This window comes from Schistocerca nitens, chromosome 6 (genome assembly GCF_023898315.1).
Source record: "Schistocerca nitens isolate TAMUIC-IGC-003100 chromosome 6, iqSchNite1.1, whole genome shotgun sequence".
NCBI lineage: Eukaryota > Metazoa > Arthropoda > Insecta > Orthoptera > Acrididae > Schistocerca > Schistocerca nitens.
Genome location: NC_064619.1, coordinates 712554350 through 712578105, shown reverse-complemented (window position 1 = coordinate 712578105; position 23756 = coordinate 712554350). Strand labels below are relative to the sequence as shown.

The 23756-nt window shown below is 39.6% G+C and overlaps 1 pseudogene; it reads left to right on the top strand.

The window, feature by feature from the left end:
* The window catches only part of LOC126263050 (Bardet-Biedl syndrome 4 protein-like), a 102647-nt pseudogene that overhangs the window by 41474 nt on the left and 37417 nt on the right, over window positions 1-23756 (top strand).

Genomic DNA, 23756 nt, shown 5'->3' with positions numbered 1-23756 from the left:
AGCAAGATGTATGAGACAGATGAAATACCCTCAGACTTCAAGAAGAACATAATAATTCCAATCCCAAAGAAAACAGGTGTTGACAGATGTGAAAATTACCGAACTATCAGTTTAATAAGTCACAGCTGCAAAATACTAACACGAATTCTTTACAGACGAATGGAAAAACTGGCAGAAGCCGACCTCGGGGAAGATCAGTTTGGATTCTGTAGAAATGTTGGAACACGTGAGGCAGTACTGACCTTACGACTTATCTTAGAAGGAAGATTAAGGAAAGGCAAACCTACGTTTCTAGTATTTGTAGACTTAGAGAAAGCTTTTGACAATGCTGACTGGAATACTCTCTTTCAAATTCTAAAGGTGGCAGGGGTAAAATACAGGGAGTGAAAAGCTATTTACAATTTGTACAGAAACCAGATGGCAGTTATAAGAGTCGAGGGGCATGAAAGGGAATCAGTGTTTGGGAAGGGAGTGAGACAGGGTTGTAGCCTCTCCTTGATGCTATTCAATCTGTATATTGAGCAAGCAGTAAAGGAAACAAAAGAAGAGTTCGGAGTAGGTATTATAATCCATGGAGAAGAAATAAAAACTTTGAGGTTCACCGATGACATTGTAATTCTGTCAGAGACAGAAAAGGACTATGAAGAGCAGTTGAACGGAATGGACAGTGTCTTGAAAGGAGGGTATAAGATGAACATCAACAAAAGCAAAACGAGGATAATGGAATGTAGTCGAATTAAGTTGGGTGATGCTGAGGGAATTAGATTAGGAAATGAGACACTTAAAGTAGTAAAGGAGTTTTACTATTTGGGGAGCAAAATAACTGATGATGGTCGAAGTAGAGAGGATATAAAATGTAGACTGGCAATGGCAAGGAAAGCGTTTCTGAAGAAGAGAAATTTGTTAACATTGAGAATAGATTTAAGTGTCAGGAAGTTATTTCTGAAAGTATTTGTATGGAGTGTAGCCATGTAAGGAAGTGGAACGTGGACGATAAATAGTTTGGACAAGAAGAGAATAGAAGCTTTCAAAATGTAGTGCTACAGAATAATGCTGAAGATTAGCTGGATAGATCACATAACTAATGGGGAGGTATTGAATAGAATTGGGGAGAAGAGGAGTTTGTGGCACAACTTGACAAGAAGAAGAGACCGGTTGGTAGGACATGTTCTGTGGCATCAGGGGATCACAAATTTTGCATTGGAGGGCAGTGTGGAGGGTAAAAACCGTAGAGGGAGACTAAGAGATGAATACACTAAGCAGATTCAGAAGGACGTAGGCTGCAGTAAGTATTGGGAGATGAAGAAGTTTGCACAGGATAGAGTAGCATGGAGAGCTGCATCAAATCAGTCTCAGGACTGAAGACCACAACAACAACAACAGCAGCTTCATTCTTCAATCATTTTTATTATTCATGTAGTCTATAATGTGGCATACAGGCATAAGATCCAGTACATTCCTCTATGGCATTTAATGTTCATAGCAAATTTTTTGCTCATTGATTTTTGTTGTGTTAATGCAGCAAATTTCAGATATTGGTGTGGGAAGCTCAGTCAGTTGAGCATTGCCTGTGAAGGCAAGGTTATGTGGATTGGAGACCCAATCTGGCACACTGTTTTAGTCTGTCTGGAATTTCCAAAACTGTGCACACTCGATTGCAGAGTGGAAGACTCACTGTGTAATGATAAGATGCACTTTACATTTGATGTAAGGGTAGAGGTACGACTTATGTAAACAAGGGTATTCTGATATGGGAGCAGCAACATATTACAGCTTTCCTTGTGTCATTTGTTTGCTGATATTTCAGGCTATGTAGGACTGACAGCAACATATTCCTCATATTTTTCTAACCAAAGGAATAAATACATTGATGGGTGAGGAGGCAACCATTCATATCCAAATGAGAATAGCGTTGTGTGTGAATAGTAGACTCCATTGAGATGGCCTGATGATTACGAAAGTAATCTGTCCATCATCATCAAAACAATCAGGAACAGTTTCCACCATTGTTTTGGTCTGTTCCATATATTAGCCTCACAATTTTCCTGTATTTTCTGAAGTGCTGTTCCACCACCAACCCGTTCCAGTCCTCTCCTTTTTTCTGAATTCTTGGTCTTTTGCCCTAGAGCTTCAGTTCATGCATTTTTCTTGAAATTCTATCGCATGTTATTCTCTTAACACATCCGTACTGCTTAAGCCTTGCAGGTTCTATCCACTGTTTCTAAGTGTTTCTGTACCATCTCCCAGTTTCTTAATTTCGTTGAGTTCATCCTTGATACTCCCCCTCTGCTTCTGTGAAATTTCATTTTATATGCCTGTATCTTGCTAAAGGAGATCAGATGTGGAAGTGACCACAAAAACTGAATATTTCTTTCATGCCCCACAAAAATAGCAATTTCCACCACTTTCAAAAGTGTATGGTTTCTTAATATTTGCACTTTTATTTGCCTTAAAATGTGCGTAGCTTGTGGCCTCTTGCTGTAGTCACTTGCTCTTTTGGTTCAGTGATGCTTGGCAACCAGAAAAATGGATTTTTCTTGAGTTTTGTCAGTCACTTTGTCAGAAAGATTCCACATACATGTTGAAGAAAGCCGTGACAGGTAACAGAGCTTATAAACACACTACTTTATTTTTTGTTGTCATGAATTAAGATTTGTAAAGATTGCTTTCTCCATTCCTGATAATATCAGACATTACTACATATGATGTCTGTGACTTTAGTTTTTCAGTTTTGTTTCCATGTTTGTGGTATACAAAATAAAAAGAGTGAAGAAATTTAATATTAATCTTAAGTTCTGTAGCAATCAGTTTAAAACTGCAACAGTTACCAGGGATGCTGTGGAAGATTGATCTGTGCAACAAGAGAAATCGCCATGTAATAGTATCAAATGCAAACTTCCTTTTATGTGGAGACTCTTTTGGCCGTTACGTGTAGTTAATGACAGACAATATTTTAACATTCAAATAAGAAAGCTGAACTGAAAAGGTCATGTCCAGAAGTGAATCGGAACGAAGTAAAGACATTAATGGAACCACCTTTCAAGTGGAAAATGTATAAAATGCCCCCAGCCCCCTCCCCGTAAAAGGCAGTCATATTGTGAAAGTTAATAAAATATTGTTTATGGTAGTGTGTCATAAAACTTTCAGGGGTGTTAATTCCAATTGCTTTATTGTTACTCAAAAAGGCCTTACTTTCATTTGTTTCAGGACCATAAAGACTGTGAGATAGCACTATCAAAATACAAAATTGCTACTCAGTATGCACCTGAATCAGCACCATTGTGAAGTAACATTGGAATGTGCTTTTTGAAATGAAAAAGTTCATTGCAGTAAGTCATTGTGGTATTACAAATACAAAATGCAAGTTCAGTGTACTGTTCTGTTCTCATTTCTTGTCTTTTCTTCCTGCCCATTCATTGCATTTTGTACAACCTTCACAGAGCACAGACTAAACACCTCGACCTTGTCATCGTGTGTTAATATTTTCATCATACCACCCTAATTTTGATTTTCTTTGATTTTCTGAGATCAAATACAGGTAATTTGAATAGCAGGTTGGTCCTTGCAGTGAAACAATGCCCAAGGTTTCCACTATCAAATGTCAGTTTGCATCTGTGCTTCATATTTAATGACCTTATTGCCAATGTGACATTATGTGGTAAAAGTTTTTCCATTGTTTTGTTGAATCTTCTTATTCTGTCAATGATCCTATTCTAAATTATTTTCTCCATTCTCTTCTCAATTGTTTTTTGTCCCTTCTTATTTATTTAGTGTTATTTTTCGTCTCTGTCACCATCTTAAAAATCTTATTGGCTCCAGTATAAAGAGTACTACCCTTTTTTCCTCCTGCTTAATAATGTGTAACTAATTTCCATTGAGCACTATTTGTAATTTGGTTTGCCACTTCTTAACTCAGCACATTACTTTCTTTTTACAATTATGACTTATGTATTTTCAGGCCATCAGCTGCCTTAAGAGAGCAAATCACCTGTCTCCTTTCGATTGGAAAATATTATACAACCTTGGACTGGTTCATTTAGTGACACAGCAGTATGCATCAGCTTTTCATTACTTGTCTGTATCGATAAATCTCCACCATAGATATGGGAATGCATTTATGCTGCTTGCTCGTAAGTTTATTATACTGAATTAGTTATCAAAATATTCAATGAATTGTACACTGTTTATAAAAAGCTAACTAGTGGCACACAGTGACATTGTTTCAAGGAATATGAATTGTTCAAACTGTATAATTTTGTCACAGAAAAGAAGGGGAATCTGAAATGTAGTGGAAAAATATTGGCCAGCTATGAGAAGGACTCCATACAAACTTTATTATGTATATATTATAAAATGGATAGATTGCCACTCACTATACAGTGGAGATGTTAAGTCGCAGACAGGCACAACAAAAAGTCTGTTTGTTTAGCTGTCTTTTTTTCTGTCTGCAACTCAGCATCTCCACTATGTGGTGAGTAGCAATCTATCCTTTTCATTGTATTGTAATTATGTATACAGACAGTTCATCCATCCTGGGAATTGAGGATACTGACAGGTTTTGCTTGTTATTGACATTCATACTGGCAAGATATTGGTCCTGAAAATTCAGTTTTTTGAGAATCTTTAAATTATAATTTTGAAATAAGACAACAAATGACAAAAAATATTTGTTTTATATGACATAATTACATATTTACACTTTTCAGATGTTTTTTCTTTACTTGCACTGTAAAACATTGCTGTTTCTGTAATATTGATTCTAGGTCAGTGGGAAGTACCCTATAGGTTTTGATGAGCAAATTTCTGGCTATCAAAGTATGTGACATAAATGGCCATATGTTGTGATTACATTGACTTAGAAGCTTCAGCTTCAATTTTTTGCATCAACAAAGAACCATGTGTGACATAAATTTCAACTTGATATAACTACTTGTTCCTGAGAAAATGGGTTTGTAAGAGTGATATAACTACTTATTCCTTAGAAAATGGGTTTGTAACAGTCTGACAGACAGATGGACGGAAAACAAAGTCATCATATAAGGGTTCCATTTTTACTGATTGAAGTACAGAGCCATAAAACAGGCTAAAAAGCTAATAACAGACTTCTGTGGATCAGTATTTGCGCCCAAAAAATTTTATATATCCAAGAAACTAATACTTATGACAGGATAGCAAACAGGATTGTTTAAAAACTGACACAAATGGCAGCTTTTGGAACTAGAGATTTCTTCATTTGAAAAACTGTGGAATTGGACTATTTGGGGATTAAGTGAAAAGTCATTTGATATGCTGTGTGAAGACACTGGAGTTCTTTCCAGCAGTGGTTCCTATTTTCTTAATTGACAGGAATCCTCGGCGTTTGCTTCGAATTACAGGCTTTAGCCTGGCAGTAAGGATCTCACTGTAATGTACACTGTTTATTGTTGTGCCCCTTTCCCTATAATGTTCCAGTACTGGACCTTGTGCATCTCAAAAAACTTTAAGCATCAGTTTTCCAGGGGATGGTTGGGTCTTGCACTTTTTCTTGCAGGGTGAATTTGGATGTTTCCATTCCATGTTCTGCCATTTACTCTCCGGCTTGTTATGATGGATCCATTTTTTGTCACCTATCTATTTTTTTATATTACAGGAAATCCTAGAACTTTGGCTCATAGGACATGTATAATGCCTGAAGCTGACAGCTTGCTTAACAAACTAATGTACCTGCAACTGGTATTCAAGAAACTTCAATATTCGTCACAACGTTTAAGAAAGTCTTTCAAGAAATAATGATATTCAACCATGGGAAAATGTTAAATAGTATTTCTTGCACGTGTAAGGAATGTTCCTTTAAAAGTGCTAGATTCATGAAAATGTTTGAACAGAGGTTCTCTTCAGCCAATTGACCAAGATGGAAACCTTTGTGAGGGCTGTGAAGGATGAATTTTTTTGTAAATGATAGGAATCTACAAAGTTTTGTGTGACTGTGTACAACAGACATCTAGCATACTAAAAGAATCAACAACATAGGAAAAGATATATTGCTACATATTGTAAAGAACACGTCAAGTTGTGGACAGGCATGATTAAGAGACACTCACCTGTAGTTTTCGGTCACAGCCTTTGTCAGTAAGGAGGACACACACACAACATTCAGACTTCCACACAAACAAGCACACCTCATGCACTCACGACTGCCAACTCCAGCGTCTCTGGCCTCACACATCGTAACTTTAAATTACTTACCAGACAGCAGTATAATATTTGGTGTCCTACAGAAGAAAGTAAGAACTGTCCAGTTACAATCTCATCATTAGCGCCATAAAATTTTTGGCCTATAACCAATAAAATAGTTACTTTAATACCAATAAAATTTATATTGTAGCTCTTCACTCCACATCTTAATCAGGTTTCCAAGTTAATGTTACCCTGAATTGTCAATAATTATACAGAAATAGAAATTCCATTACTGATACTGAGCAGGTAGAAATGAAGAATCAGTTAAAAATCATTGTTTCTGAAGGCAAATTGCAGACATGAAAGGCTATTTTGCTGAATTTTAATATCTGGATGAGCTGGCAAATACAAAATCCAATCAAAATCACTGTGCTCGCATACTGATGGTAACATGTATTGTCACTCTTGCATTGTCTCATACTCATATAAATAAAAATAAATAAATAAAGTAACAACATCTTACTATACTTCAATACTGACACTGTCTTGCTCTGATCATCTCACATTTCACTTGCCATATTTATTTCTGACAGTCATCGTTTGTGTATTTATTTCAGATGCCAGACATTCATCGTGATTTATGAGTATAAATTAAATTAGTAGCTCAGTCAATAATTATATTCACACATTAACAAAATAATAATCTGCAGTGCAACTGTCTACACTTAACCCAGAGCACATCCCAGCAACAATATTACTTGACAAGAACTTCCTCATTTCTTACACTAATTACATGTTGGAACAATTTAGCTCACCTATACATTACTGAACAATGCACAGTTACAGGTATCAAGGAATTAACCCTTAGACTACTGTTGACAAGTTAACTGAACTTGCTCTTCCTCTCCCCAGGTGCTGTTATTAAGTGGAGCCTCAGGGTTTTCCTTCAGCACTATTGACAAGTCAACTAAGACTCCCCCGGCTAACCCCTCAGTGTTGATGAGAGGCGCCTGCGTTCTGTTGATGAGTTTAAGCATACAGCGAATTTCTATCCTGTAGCTAAGTTTTATTTTGGTACTTTGTCTGTTGTGATCTCATTTTGTTCCATTCAGCTTAGGTTTATGTCTTATTGTTCATCAGAATTGCATCACAGTGTGTTTCTCATCATCTGTTCAACAAGGAAAACTGTGGTTGCACTGAGGCAGAGATTATGGAGATACAAAGAGCAACAGTGAGGATCAGTTATTCATTGTTGACAAAAGCAGTAACTCCTCCACAGATTCTGAAACTGACTATTCTGTACCATCTGTGTCAGCAAGGGTGAAACTACAGTCTTATGACTCAACTAGAGCTGTAATGATAGTTTTTATCAGTCCAAACAGTTTGAAAGTTTGGATTTTTTGGAGTGGGGTACCAAAATTGATTTGGAAACAGTTGAATGAGAAGTCCTCTTTAAATCTCTGTAGATTTTTAACATCAGTAACTTTGCAAAGAAGTTTCAAAGTTAGAAACTAATTTTTTTTACAACTTCAATAATGTTCATTTCAGTGGTGACAAATCTCAGATTGACTGAAAGAGACATGACAAGAAGCACTTCCGAATTAATTAGCACAGGGCAAGGCAGGCAACTTGCTTCATCCCAGCCCAATGCAGGTTACTTCGCACAGATAGGTGGATTAGATGATTAGATTAGATTCGTACTTGTTCCATAGATCATGAATATGACACTTCGTAATGATGTGGAACATGTCAGTTTAATAAAAGGCGTCTATACAAGATATTACACTACACAAAATATTACATGACACAATATTTTTAATTTTTTTTTCTTTTGTTTCTTTTTTTGTGGGGGTTGGGGAAATTACCCACTTACTATATCCAAAAATTCATCTAATGAGTAGAAGGAGTTGCCATTAAGAAATTCTTTTAATTTCCTTTTAAATGCTATATGGCTATCTGTCAGACTTTTAATGCTATTAGGTAAGTGACCAAAGACTTTTGTGGCAGCATAATTTACCTCCTTCTGAGCCAAAGTTAGTTGAGTAGTGAAGATCATCCTTTCTCCTAGTGTTGTAGCCATGTACACTGCTATTACTTCTGAATTCATTTGTATTGTTAATATCAAATTTCATAAGTGATGATATATATCGTGAGGCTACAGTGAAGCTCTCGAGCTCTTTAAATAAGTGTCTGCAGAATGATATGGGATGAGCTCCAGCAATTATTCTGATTACACGCTTTTGTGCAATGAACACTCTTTTACTCAGTGATGAGTTACCCCAGAATATGATGCCATACGAAAGCAGAGAATGAAAATAGGCATGGTAAGCTAATTTACTGAGATGTATATCGCCGAAATTTGCAATGATCCTAATAGCATAAGTAGCTGAACTCAAATGTTTCAGCAGATCTTCAGTGTGGTTTTTCCAGTTCAACCCCTCATCAATGCATACACCTGGAAATTTTGAATATTCTACCTTAGCTACCGATTTCTGATCGAAGTCTATATTTATTAATGGTGTCATTCCATTTACTGTGTGGAACTGTATGTACTGTGTTTTGTCAAAGTTTATGAGAGCCCATTTGCAGAGAACCACTTAATGATTTTCTGAAACACATCGTTTACAATTTCACCAGTTAATTGTTGTATGTTGGGTGTGATAGCTATACTTGTATCATCGGCAAAAAGTACCAGCTTTGCATCTTCGTGAATACAGAATGGCAAGTCATTAATATATATTAAGAACAGTGCAGTGTTCATCTCAGCGTATAATGTACATGTGTGCACCAACCAACTCGGTAATATAACAATTTACACACTAGGGGATATAATTAAACATTCTTAACCCTTCACTATAACAGTTAAACACAATCACTGTTGTTCATACAAGGCACATGGCTTTCATCAAATTAGTTTTAAAATTGTATCCTGATCCTGCATAGTTAAAAAAATGGATGCCAGGAGTCACTATTATGCAGGCTTACATAAACATCACATCCAAAGTTCTCCTATATTGATACCGGGTGGCAGTGTTATCTCAAAACCTCCATGACTGTGGGTGAACAAAGAATAGATTATCAGCAGTTTTATAAAGTTCAGAGGCAATTCTGTCACTGTAGCTGAATACTATGTTTCTCACAGCAACTGCATGAATTATGACTTTCAAATGTTTAGCATTTCCTCAGTTTTTAGGATGTTTTGGTAAAGGGAGCAATGTAAATGCCTCTGGAAGACAACATAACCCACTGGGATGATGACTTCCATTTTATACCATTCCTGGTGTTCACTAGTGCCTTAACTCTAAAAACTATGGACAGACATTTTTGGAAGATCATTGTTTGGTATTCTGTGACTTGTCACCACTTTTTATGGATATCCATCTCCTCATGAACAATGACATGCTTGCACCTTATACTGAGCAGCAATATGGTTTTTGTAATAATAATAATAATAATAATAATAATAATAATAATAATACTTATGCTATACCAATATTGATCTATTCATTTGGAGTAGTGAAATGGAGTAACACAGAACTAGAAGCACTCAGTACACTTACACGATCACAATGCCACAAATATAGAATACATCACATACATTCAGCAACAGAAAGATCCACATTAAGCAGAAAGGAAGGGGATTTATCGACATAAAAAAACCTACATTATGGACAGGTACCGTATTTACTCGAATCTAAGCCGCACCTGAAAAATGAGACTCAAAATCAAGGACAAAAAATTTACCCGAATCTAAGCCGCACCTGAAATTTGAGACTTGACATTCAAGGGGAGAGAAAAGTACTAGGCCCCACCTCCAAATCGAAACAGAGTTGGTCCATTGTAATATGAGACACAATTTAGGTTGAATGACTGATGATACAGCTACAGTAGTCGTAAGCTTAGCAGTTAAGCTTTACCAGGTAGCCATTGCTATGCATCAGGCGCTCCGTCCGTGTTTATACGGGTACCCTTCCTTTTTCATGTGCTTCGTCTGGTTTGAATTGATTGCTTATTTTCTTTGATCTGATAAGTGCCATTCTCTTTGTTATAGTTGTTTACGTGACTCTAAGCTGAAAATGCATTACTGTACTGTGTCATGCATTGTTGGTCGCATTCTGATAATGAGTGTTCATGGCATGTCGCCACTCGTGGCATGACTTGCTTTTGTGCGCGCTGCCACCGCTTACAATAAAAAAAAGAGAGTTCTGAATGAGAGTTTAGCGAAAATTTTTCTCCGTTTGAAAATCTTTGCAGACGCCTCTTTAGTACATTACATTCTGCTCAGAAATTAGTCATGTTAGATTTAAAAATCTAATGAATTACCGTGCTTCATTTCTGACTGTATCACTATTAGGCATAAGAATAATACAAATATAAATGTGACATGATATGTATATTCTTCCGCGTTTGCTGTTGTCTCACTCTAGTGTCATAGTTTATTAGGCAGACAGGATTTAAATGAGATAGCAGCAAACACGAAAGAATACATAGCAAAATGTTTATATTCATATTATTCTTATGGTGAAGAGAATACTGCATGTGATTCACAATTCATAAAAGTTCCTATTAGCAACTATCTCTTCTCACAGGTAGGAAAAAATTCAGTTGGCCATATTGACAAACATCCCAAACAGTCTTGCCAGTCGGACTTTCGTAGTACAGTGAAAAGCTGCTACATTCGTAGATGAAAAATACGGAATTTGTATTTACTTCGTTGGATAGTGTATGAACATGCAGTGTTCAAAACTCGGGGCGGAGAAAAAAGCTCGTCTTCCACTTTTTTTTTTAATTTATTTACTGACGCAGAGGTTTTGGCGCTACATATATTTGACGGCAGAAGTTAGTTGTGGTGGCACCTACCAATATTTTTCAGAACTTCTGCTTACTTTGCACTCGATTCTAAGCCGCAGGTGGTTTTTTGGATTGCAAAAACTGGAAAAAAAAAGTGCGGCTTAGATTCGAGTAAATACGGTAGACAATTTAAGAAAATTCTTTATAGAACGAGCAGAAACTAGCAAAATACACAAAGCAATAACTCATATAAATACATCGGCTACACCATTGCAATTTCATAACCACTTCTACAACCCTTTAGATCACATAACATCAACAGATACAAGGAAAGTAAATTGGAAAAAGAAAACACTACATGGCAAGCACCCCTATCATCCAACACAACTGCACATCGATCAAGACGCATCCAACACATGGCTAAGAAAAGGCAATATATACAGTGAGATGGAAGGATTCATGATTGCAATACAGGATCAAACAATAAACACCAGATATTACAGCAAGCATATTATTAAAGATCCCAATACCACAACAGATAACTGCAGACTTTGCAAGCAACAAATAGAAACAGTAGATCACATCACAAGCGGATGTACAATACTAGCAAATACAGAATACACCAGAAGACATGACAAAGTAGCAAAAATAATACATCAACAACTTGCCATAGAACATAAACTAATAAAACAACACGTTCCCACATACAAGTATGCACCACAAAATGTACTGGAGATTGATGAATACAAATTATACTGGAACAGAACCATTATAACAGATAAAACAACACCACATAACAAACCTGACATCATACTCACCAATAAAAAGAAGAAATTAACATAACTAATCAAAATATCCATACCCAATAAAACAAATATACAGAAGAAAACAGGAGAAAAAATTGAAAAATACTTCCAACTGGCTGAGGAAGTCAAGGACATGTGGCATTAGGATAAAGTTGACATTATACCAATTATACTATCAACTACAGGAGTCATACCACACAATATCCACCAGTACATCAACGCAATACATCCAAACGTATATATACAACTACAGAAATCTGTAATTATTGATACATGTTCAATTACCAGAAAGTTCCTAAATGCAATGTAACACATAACGTACAGTTAAAAGGAAGTCACGCTTGATCAAGGTCTGCGTCACTTTCCATTTTTAACCAGACATAATGTCTGAGAAAGGAAAGAAATAATAATAATAATTATTTATTCTGTGTGTTTGTGCAGTTTCATGTATGATGCATTTCTTGCCTCTGATTGTTGCACTTTTTCTGTTGATTCTGTCATCTATGATCCACATGCTCTGATATTTTACTGTATATTTGTATATCACATAATTTTACAGTGTCATGTGATAAACAGTAATGAATTTACACTCATAAGTCTGTCACTGCCTCACCTTAACAATGACTTGAGGGTTTTCTATCAAAATATCATATGAAACGATGAGTTCCCAGTTGCATGCTCAAAAGTTAGTAACCCAGACAACTTGTTAAAAACAACTGTTATATTTACTTTGCATCAATATTAGTCAGTGAATAGTTTCAGCATATTATGGGTACCCAACTACTTTCCATATTTTCAGAGCAATGGTGAGGTGAATGCTGCAACAGTTTCTGATGGTTTGAGAACAGATTACTAATATCATTAGAGAATGGGGATGAAACATGAAGAAGGCAAAATAACCTCACTACAGAGATTACTTTGCAATCCATCTACATGAACCTGTGTTCATTTACCATTATGTTCAGGGTTCCAGTAATTTATTTTATTTTAAATAATCTTATGTTGAACAATACATGAAAGATAAAGGGCAAGAGGTGTTTTGTGCATAGAAATCCAGACATGGTCTGCAAATATTGTAAATTACAGTGATAAGTGAAATAATGACATTATATCACACAGCTCAACAAGAATTATGTAATTTGTGTGTCAGACTTACATGTAACAAGTGAGTAATTCTGTAGCAATGCAAATAATAATTGTAATACTAACAATTAGTGCAATGAAGGTTTGAGTGATTTTAATACAAATTAGCCTCTAGATATTAATCAACTGAAAAAAAGGTGTGCAAGTAAGTAAAAATATTCTTAACTTTGTTGCTAAATTACTTAGTTGTTTCTGATTCACTTCCCAAGAGTGGAGATTTTCTTGACACAGACCAATCTGGTGTAATGAAGGTTCATTTAGTCATAAACTTCAGTTATCGACAGCTGAACCAATCCATTATGTATCATCCCAAAATATATCACTCTCTGTATAAATTATGAGAAATGTGCAAGTTTCCTGCATAATGTGCTCAAATATATGGGGAAACCAGATGTATCCATTGAACAGAAAACAGAGTAAATTTTTATACCAATATTTAGAATTATTTTAATGGCACAAATGATTTCAGTCATGAAAGAGAGTAATTTCTATTCCACCATCTTTCAGGCATTCATCTGGCTTAAAATTATTTCTTCTTCCGATGTTTGGCTGAAAACATTACAGCCATCTTCAAAATGAGTAGCTTGCTAGATTTAAACCACTTGACACAATACCCTGGAGTAAATGCGAGTGCTTGGGAGACAACACTGTCAGCACTGCAACAAGAGGATCAGTCATAGATAAAATTTTATGCATCTAAGACTAAAACACAGACCATCCATTTTAATAATCACACGTGTGTGTGTGTGTGTGTGTGTGTGTGTGTGTGTGTGTGTGTGTGTGTGTAGAACAAATTATACTGTCCCAGATGCACACTCGAAAGATGTTGGAATGTTCTGTCGAGTGGGGAAAAGGCAAGAAATAATGCAAATTCTATTAACAATGGAGAGAGAAAAACTAGTTTCTTCTGTGAGTTGTCCACAGCTTTTTAGGCCATTTCTCGCCACATCGTATCCATCCTTCTTGGTCCATGCATAAAGTCTTTCAAATTTCTTCATTGCATATCTCCTCCATGTGATTTTACCATTCTGCACAGGATCTCTGGTATGGAGGTTGCCAACATAGTACTATTTTCGGCCATATGCCCAAACCATTTTAAATTCCATTTTCCCTCTCTTCAGTGATGTACATGGCAGTTTTCATTCATTTCCTGATTTCTTTTTTTAGGATCTTCTCTTGCCTTCATACTCTATGACTTCTTCTCAAAAAACCAAGTTGCACAGTTTCAGGTCTTCTTCTATCTCGTTTCGTTATTTCCCAGGATTCCACTCCTTGTAAAAAGGTTTTGTGTTCTTGATTCATAAAACCTTTTTCTTTTTGTTAATTTCATCTGGCCAGAAGATGTTTTTCAGATTATTGTTTGCTTGTTTAGCTCTGCCTTATTTCTTGCTTATGGGAAACTTAATCTGAGAGTACAACTCCTAGATTTTTATATTTTTTATATGCCTCAGTAGTTTTTCCATTTGTGATAATCTTGTTTTAGGAAAACGAATATTGTTAGTCCAGCTTTATTGTATGTTTCTAAAGTTTTGTCCATCATGTACTCTGTATCATAGTCCTCTGCAGTCAATATTAACTGATTATGAGTGAATAATAAATTAAGTAGGAAATCTCTATATATATCAAGAACCATTCCTCCACACTTTCTGATCCATTCCTTAAGAACTTAATTCAGATAATGTTTAAACAATGTAAACCTATTGCTTGCTCATATTACTTGGGAGATTTCATATTGTTATTACTGGATCACTGTTTAAACTTAATACATAAGTGTATACTCTGATACTGAGCGCTGCGGGTTTCGAATCCGCACCAGATGGCATGGACCTCGATTACCACTAGAGGTCTCTACAGCCGTTTCGCCGTAAGCCATGGCTGCGAGTGCTTCTGACCCACGTATAACCTGAGGGCACCATGGTGGAGCACGTGGTCCCAGCAGCCAATAGCGATGTACCGTATCCTGTGTATATGCACCTGCTAAGCAGTTTGATGTTCGTGTGAGTCTGTCGGCATCTCGGCTACAGACACTGTGTTTACTGTACTTTGTTTTTGTTTACGAGTGGACATTGTAGATTCGTTTAGTTGTCGCTTATGACTGTTGCTTCTTGCATGTTGTTGTCGTAAGGTCTTACTCGGTCGTCCGCTGTTGTTCATGTCCGTCCTTTCCCGTTCATATGTTTGTTGACGGGCCACTCCCGTTTGGTCCCACCTCACTTCGTTCTTGGCAACTCCACGACTGGAATGGTCGCAGTTACAACATATACAGCACTAAACAGTGATTCAGTTTTGTTTAGTCAATTGAATAGTAGCAAAATTTGAGTCTCAATTTGCTTGTTGGTACTTACTAGAAGATTTTTGGTGTTACTCCACATCATCATTTACAAACTCATACGTTTGCACTCCTACATATCAACTTAGCCTCAGGTATTCCGCCAGGAATTATTATGTGCAGTTGAAACTATTTATGTTCTTCACCCAAGGAGTAATTTGTAATCCAGGTGAGAATCTTACATATGTGATAGTACATGCTGGTTTACTAAGGTTTGTGCTGATGTTGCAGAAATGTTGGAAATAAACTATTCTCATTATTGTGTGAAATATTTGTATTTGCTAAAATATGCTTACATTTTTTTATATGTGCTTAAGCACAAAATTTTCCAAATGAAGATGACTCTACAGTTGAAACTGCAATTGTGATAAAGAAATAAAACTAAAGCAGAAATTTTGCCCTACAAAAAGCATAAATTATTTGTTAATGTTGTGGTGTCACTGCCAGACACCACACTTGATAGGTGGTAGCTTAAATCGGCCGCGGTCCATTAGTACATGTCGGACCTGCGTGTCGCCACTGTGTGATCGCAGACCGAGCGCCACCACATGGCAGGTCTCGAGAGACGTACGAGAACTCGTCCCAGTTGTACGACGACGTTGCTAGCGCCTATACGGACGAAGCCTTTGCTCTCATTTGCCGAGAGACAGAATAGCCTTCAGCTAAGTTAATGGCTATGACTTAGCAAGGCGCCATTAGCCTTACATAGTTTGATAGTTATCGTATGAAATGTCTCATCAAGAATGCTGTATTCACAACAAGGATAAATAAAAGTTAAGTATTAGAGGAGCTGCATACTTTTCTTATTAGAATTCACTACTTATCCTGTTCCAGAATTCACGCCCGTCTGCGTTAGATAGCGTGCATTTCGGCCTCCTCTATCTACAAGGTGTTGGCACATTCACCAACACATCATTGGCGACGAGGGAAAAGTGTTCTTTCTAATTGCTTACATTTACTTGTGTCATGGCTTCGCCAGATGTACTGTCCGAATTTTATCCCTTGCAGAATCAGCAGACGCAGGCGTTATTGGATGCCCTGGGACAGCTCGTCCAGGGTCAACGTGCGCTGCAAACCGATGCGGCTGCCGCCGCTTCATCGCTACCGCAGCCACAACACGCCGTTGCACCGTCCTTCCGTAATTTTGATTCAACCCACGAGACCTGGCAAGAATGGTCTCGACAGTTCGGCTTCCATCTAGCCGCCTACAGAATTCAAGGTAATGAGCGGCAGCCGTTTTTGCTTTCTTGTGTCGGTGTGTCCACCTACCGTGTGATAGTGAAATTGTTTCCCCGACGAGACGTAGCAACTCTGTCCTACGAAGAAATTTTGTCTGCTTTAGATGCCTATTTCAAAGAAACAGTTAATGTAGTTGCAAAAAGGTATATGTTCTTTCGTACCAAACGTACGGCCGGTCAGACTAATAGGGAGTGGGTTGCAACATTGCAAGGACTTACTAGGGATTGTGATTTTGCATGTGAATGTGGACTTCCGTATTCAGATACTATGGTGCGTGATGCAATAGCACAGAACGTTTCTGATGTTCGCATACGGGAACAGATTTTGAAACTAGTTAATCCCTCCCTTCAACAAGTGATAGACATATTGGATAGGCAAGACGCACTTGACTTTGCTCAGGAATCATTTGAAACTTCACCAGCAGTGTGTCGCATTGACCGGCCCGCCGGGCGCGCAGCACGGGATGTTAAACAGCCCTCGCGCACGTCCGAGCAGCTGCAGCCTAGCTCGCAAACACGTGTGCCGCGTAAGCAGGCCAATGCCGTGCTCAAATCATGCCCGCGGTGTGCAACTAGACATTCGCGTGACAATTGCCCGTCACGCCAAGCTATTTGCTTTTACTGTCATAAGAAAGGACATGTTCAAAGTGTTTGCCAGAAAAAGCTAAGATCCGACAATCAAAACCATTCCAGGCCCTTTGCTTCGCGCCGGACTCGAACCAGGGACACTCAGGCTCGTGGACCTTCGCCCATGGACATTCATGTAGTTAATTCCACCCCGTCCAGTGCCACTTTATCTAACGGTGACAGTGTTCGTCCCACAAAAAGTGTCCGTCGACGTCGCCGGAAATCCCGTAAAGTCGCACGTGCTTCTGTACCTGTATCCATTCAAATTGCACGTGAAGGTCACTCTTGTCATCAGCAGGACAATAAACTTTTTGTAGACTTGGACTTTGAAGGCAAAGTGATCCCATTCCAGCTCGATACCGGAGCTGCAGTTTCATTGTTCAATTACGACACGTACAAACAACTGGGCAAACCTCCGTTGCATGCCGCAAATGTTCAGCTCAATAGTTACTTAGGACGGCAGATACCTGTGTTAGGACAGTGCAGCCTTCTTGCCGCATACAAGGGACAAACAAAACTTGTGTCATTTTACGTTCTTCGTTCTTCTATAGTAGTGAACTTGTTTGGTTTAGATTTATTTCAATTGTTTAACATGTCTATAGTAAATCAGGTCCTATTAGTGAACCAGACTGTGCCTTCCGCCAGTGTTTCTCGTCTATGTGAAGAATTTGCAGACATTTTTGCACCGGGCCTTGGTTGCGCTAAGAACTATGAAGCACATTTGGAACTAAAAGTAAACGCGCAACCAAAATTTTTCAGAGCGCGCAATGTTCCCCACGCATTGCGTGATGAGGTCGCAAGAACATTACACGATTTAGAATCTCAAGGTGTAATTGAACGTGTGCAGGCTTCTCTCTGGGCCTCACCCTTAGTAATTTTGCCAAAACCTTCCGGAAAATTGAGACTTTGTGTGGACTTCAAGGCAACTGTGAATCCACAACTTGTGACTGCTACTTTTCCTTTGCCCCGCCTGGAAGATCTTTTTGACAAACTGTGCCCGGGAACATATTTTTCGAAATTGGACCTAGCAGATGCGTACTTGCAAATACCAGTGGACGAAGAACCCCAGCGCGTCTTGGTGGTTAACACGCATCTTGGTTTGTACCGCTTCAAAAGACTGCCATTCGGGTGTGCATCCGCCCCTGCATTGTTTCAGCAATATTTACAAACTGTTTGTGCGTCGGTCCCTACTGCTGCGAACTATCTGGACGATATTGTGATCTCCGAAAAGACAGAAGCCGAACATTTGGCCAACCTACGAACGTTATTTCAGGTCTTGCGACAAAATGGTCTTCGCTTGGGGAAGGACAAATGTGTGTTTTTTGCTCGTGACTTACCGTATCTGGGACATGTAATTAATGCCCAAGGCATACATCCGAGTCCAGAGCACCTCCGTGCCATACAGGAGTTACCTTCGCCACAAAATGTGAAACAGCTACAGAGTGTGTTGGGAAAAATTAATTACTACCATAAATATGTTCCCCATGCCTCTTCCATTTCAGCTCCGCTTCATCGCTTACGCCGTAAAGGTGTTCCGTTCGTTTGGACGACGGAATGCGAACGCGCCTTTCGCCAGTTGAAATCGGCGTTGCTTTCAAATACTTGCCTTACGCCATTCGATCCCCAGAAACCCCTTTTGTTGATGGTAGATGCATCGGAATTCGGGATCGGTGCTGTGCTTGCGCACAAAGATGGATCGCATGATCATCCTATTGCCTTTGCTTCAAAATTGCTCTCGTCTGCGCAACGCAATTATTCCCAGATAGAGAAAGAAGCTTTAGCTCTCGTGTTTGGTGTTACTAAGTTCCATGATTTCTTGTATGGTCGTCACTTTACCATCATCACAGACCACAAACCGTTGACATCGCTTTTTCATCCGAACAAGCCTGTACCTCCACGTACAGCGCAGAAATTAATTCGCTGGTCTCTTTTCCTCTCGCAGTACCGCTACGATATCTTGTATCGGTCCACTGCTAAGCACGGAAACGCTGATGCGTTGTCCCGTTTGCCTGTTGCTGCGGATAAAGCATTCGATTCTTCCGAACTTGATTGCATGTTCATTGATGCGGAAACTGATGACGTGGTCGACTCATTTCCGATTGATTTTCGTCGTGTCGCTACGGCCACAGTTTCTGACCCTGTCCTTGCTACTGTTTTGCGTTTTGTTGCTACGCAATGGCCCTTGTCAAAGTCACGGATCGAGGATCCGATGGTTCGCCGATTTTTTGCTCACAAGGAGAGACTTTTTGTACGACGTGGTGTTTTGTTGTTGTGTTCGGATAATGATCAGTCCCGAGTCGTGGTCCCACGTTCGTTACAGTCCTCTGTCGTACGGCTTCTTCACCAAGGACATTGGGGTATAGTGCGTACGAAACAACTTGCTCGTCAGCACTGTACTTGGTTCGGAATCGATGCTGCGATTACGAATATGTGCTCTTCTTGCGTGGCGTGTGCCGAACAACAATCCGCCCCGCCGCGGATATTCTTTGCATGGCCGACAGCCACTTCCCCTTGGCAACGCTTGCACATCGATTTTGCTGGTCCGTTCTGGAATGCTCGATGGTTGGTTGTGGTGGATTCCTTCAGTAATTTTCCTTTTGTTGTCCGGATGTCTTCCACGACGTCATCTGCCACCATCCAAGCGTTGTCCGCTATCTTTTGCATTGAAGGTCTTCCGCAGACTATTGTTTCCGACAATGGCCCACAATTCATGTCCGCAGAATTTCAGTCATTCTGCAAGGCCAATGGTATTCAACATCTGACATCCGCGCCGTTTTCGCCTCAGTCAAACGGTGCCGCTGAACGGTTGGTCCGGACTTTCAAGTCACAGATGTTGTAGTTGAAAGAGTCGCATTCTAGGGAGGACGCATTGTTGCTCTTTTTGTCTTCGTATCGCTCTCAGCCCCACGATGGTCGCTCGCCGGCTGAGTTGCTCCATGGTCGTCCTCATCGAACCTTGATGGCTTTGCTGCATCCGCCGCATCAGGTTCCAGTGCAGCGGCAGACTACTGCTTTTGTTCCTGGCGACGTTGTTTTCTATCGCAGTTCACGGCGTTGGCTCGCAGGGCGCATTCTTCGCTGCCTCGGCCGCGCGATGTATTTGGTTTTGGGGGCCTCTGGTGAGGTGCGTCGGCATCTCAATCAGCTGCGCCTCTGTCATCGCCTGGGTTCTGCCGCTCCCCGTATGCTTTCAGCGACGGTGCCGTCCGGTCAGCGCCCTGGGGACCCATCTACTGGCTCGCCTCATCCCCAGGTGTTACCGACGCTGCCTTCCATTTTGCCTCATGGCGACGCACCGCCGCCGCCGCCTGTTCTCCCGCCGGCGCCGCCCGCAGTGGACGCGTCGCTGCAACCGCCTGGCGCCTCCCTGGGTCACGCGCCGCCGCTCGCTTCCCGTGACCAGATGTCCTCCGCCATGGAACTCTTGCCCGCTCCGGACCAGATGTCGTCTTCGCCCGTCGGGTGCCCCGACCACATGGAGGTCGACCCTTCGTCCCCTCCTGTCTCATTACGGGCGCATACACCGCATGTTGACGTGCACCCTGGACTAGGTTTTCAGGCGTTTCCTAGCTCCCCTTGGACCGAATGGCCGGGTGCGGGTGGCACAGCCTCGCCTGTTGTTAGGATCCCCACCTCATTGCATACGTCAACATGGGGTCCTCCCCACGGCGGGCGGAAGCCTTATAACACGACCGTTCGCCGATTTGCGGGGGAGGAATGTGGTGTCACTGCCAGACACCACACTTGATAGGTGGTAGCTTAAATCGGCCGCGGTCCATTAGTACATGTCGGACCCGCGTGTCACCACTGTGTGATCGCAGACCGAGCGCCACCACACGGCAGGTCTCGAGAGACGTACGAGAACTCGTCCCAGTTGTACGACGACGTTGCTAGCGCCTATACGGACGAAGTCTTTGCTCTCATTTGCCGAGAGACAGAATAGCCTTCAGCTAAGTTAATGGCTACGACTTAGCAAGGCGACATTAGCCTTACATAGTTTGATAGTTATCGTATGAAATGTCTCATCAAGAATGCTGTATTCACAACAAGGATAAATAAAAGTTAAGTATTAGAGGAGCTGCATACTTTTCTTATTAGAATTCACTACTTATCCTGTTCCAGAATTCACGCCCGTCTGCGTTAGATAGCGTGCATTTCGGCCTCCTCTATCTACAAGGTGTTGGCACATTCACCAACACATCAAATGTGATAATGGAAGAGCTTTGATGGAACATAAATAATCGATTGATGGAATATGAATTACTTGTTAACTGTTTTAACAAAGCACTTTGTTGTCTGTTTGAAATACTGTATGAAATTATTATTACATTTAACTTAAAAAAAATTCAGATGTGCCTCAAAGAACCACAGACAATTAATGGTTAGCATTTATTTGGACTTGGACTTTGCATTAATATACCTGAAGTCCCACAGGTGATAAATTGCGGGTGTGAAAAAAATATATAAAAATGATAGTTTTTGTACTCTTGTCACAATATGACATTTCTTGAATTGTTTTGTGGTCCTCTCTTACTTATTCTAAAATTATTGCAGATGCTACCTACTTTTTCTTCACAAACTTAAGGACTCAATAAACATCCTTTTAAAAGCATTGACAAAATATCTTCAACTGTTTGAAATCAGTTGTCTTAATACAGGCAAAATAATTTTCTAAAAACCAAAAAATGAGACTAAAACTGTACAAAAATATGTTCGAAATCTAGTGGCACTGTGTTCAATCTGTGGATCATGTATCTGAGAGCAGCTTGTTTTTGAGACTGTGGGTGGTTTTAGGTGGTTTGATGTGGTATTGTGTCTATTGTGGTGGTTTTCTGTAAATACTGAATGAGTGTTGCTTATTTTTCTGTATGATAGATATATTTAGGAAGTTTATTTGACCTGCTTCTTTCTCTGAAGTGATCTTCTCTTTTATGTAGTGTGTTTATCTCTGTGTGCAGTTGGTGCAAATGGTTCAAATGGCTCTGAGCACTATGGGACTTAACATCTATGGTCATCAGTCCCCTAGAACTTAGAACTACTTAAACCTAACTAACCTAAGGACAGCACACAACACCCAGTCATCACGAGGCAGAGAAAATCCCTGACCCCGCCGGGAATTGAACCCGGGAACCCGTGTGTGCAGTTGTTCTGTCTTCAAGTCTGGAGCATCTACTAAGCAGAGGATGTCATTCGTGTATCACCATCACTATAGTAGATTATATTTTCTTGGTAGAATTTTCTGAAATATAACATAGTGAAGACTTTCACTTGCCTTTCACACTAGTTATTTCACTTGTTGATTTAATTTAATGTTCCTTCTTAACACTAAGGATGTAAGGAATGTGATAGGGTATTGCAGTTCACAACCAGTGCTGCACCGTGTTCACAGTTAGTGCTGTACTGTGTCCTTTCTCTTATTTTTTCATATTATCTTACATTATACTTATAAGTTCATTTAAAAAGTACATGCTTCAATTTTCTCTGTTGGACAGTTACCTTGAAGAAACTGGGAGATCCAGACAATGCTCAAAAGGCTTTTGAACAGGCTGCACGCCTGGACCCAACAGATGCTTCCATACCTTTGAACTATGCCATATTTTTGGCTGCTAATGGAAGAAAGGAAGAAGCTGCAGCTCAACTGAAAAGCTTCCAAGATTTAGCACAGCAAGGAACAGTTAACCAGGAGGTGAGAATAATTAGTCTATGACAATATATGTCTCAGACATGGTTGCCAGATCCTTCTTTGTCTTTTTATGTTAGAACAGTTTTGCTATATTCATAGGCCAAACAGATAATTGTGGTGGAAATTAAGAAGACAGTGGGTGATTTTTCTGGAAGCATCTAAAAGAAAGTAGAATGAGGCAGAATTGGACAAAATCTTCCTTTAATCGATGCCTACAGTAGGAGTGTTGAGAATCTTGTAACTGAATACCACTATTAATTCACCCAAAACATTCATGGAAGCATAAAAGTTGTTTTACTGCAAAAGCTCTTTTAAGGTGACATATCATATGTTGATAGGTATCAACTTACACAGGCTTCACTGGGCAGCTCTAGAACAGAAATGTGGCAAAACAATAAAGAATAACCAGTAACATTTATTAAGAGTATGTCACAAAACAGCACTTATCTTTAGTACAATTGGTGTACAGCACTTGATATGCTATATTTAATACAGTGAAATCAGAATAAATTTATTGTCTTTTAGCAGCCCATAATAATGTCATTATAACTGAATGTAATATTGTAGACACTCACGATTGTCCCACTACTCTGTAAATAGCAACTGCTAAGTTGTAACATTGTCTTCTCAGTGGATCTCACAGAACTGCGCTCCATAGCATAATTGCAAGAGCAGTATTGAGCTGGCTGCGGTTACTGAACTGTCAGACTGCTCGATCGTAACTGTGAGTATCTGTAGTACATAGTGTTTTGTGTCTGGTGGAAAGATATCCATCTCTGCCAGTACAAGGCAGAACCAGTGTAGTCAGCACTCCCTTTGGCAGCTCTCCACATTGTTGGCAGATGTGTGCAATGTGTAGGTGGACATGGCATGGAAGCAGAAAGTGATCTGAATTTGTCAGCGCCATCTGCAGGCTGCTTCTCGGAACCGAGAGGTGCTGGGTGAGTGGTTGTGCTTCTGTTGGTGGCACCCTCTTGTATTTG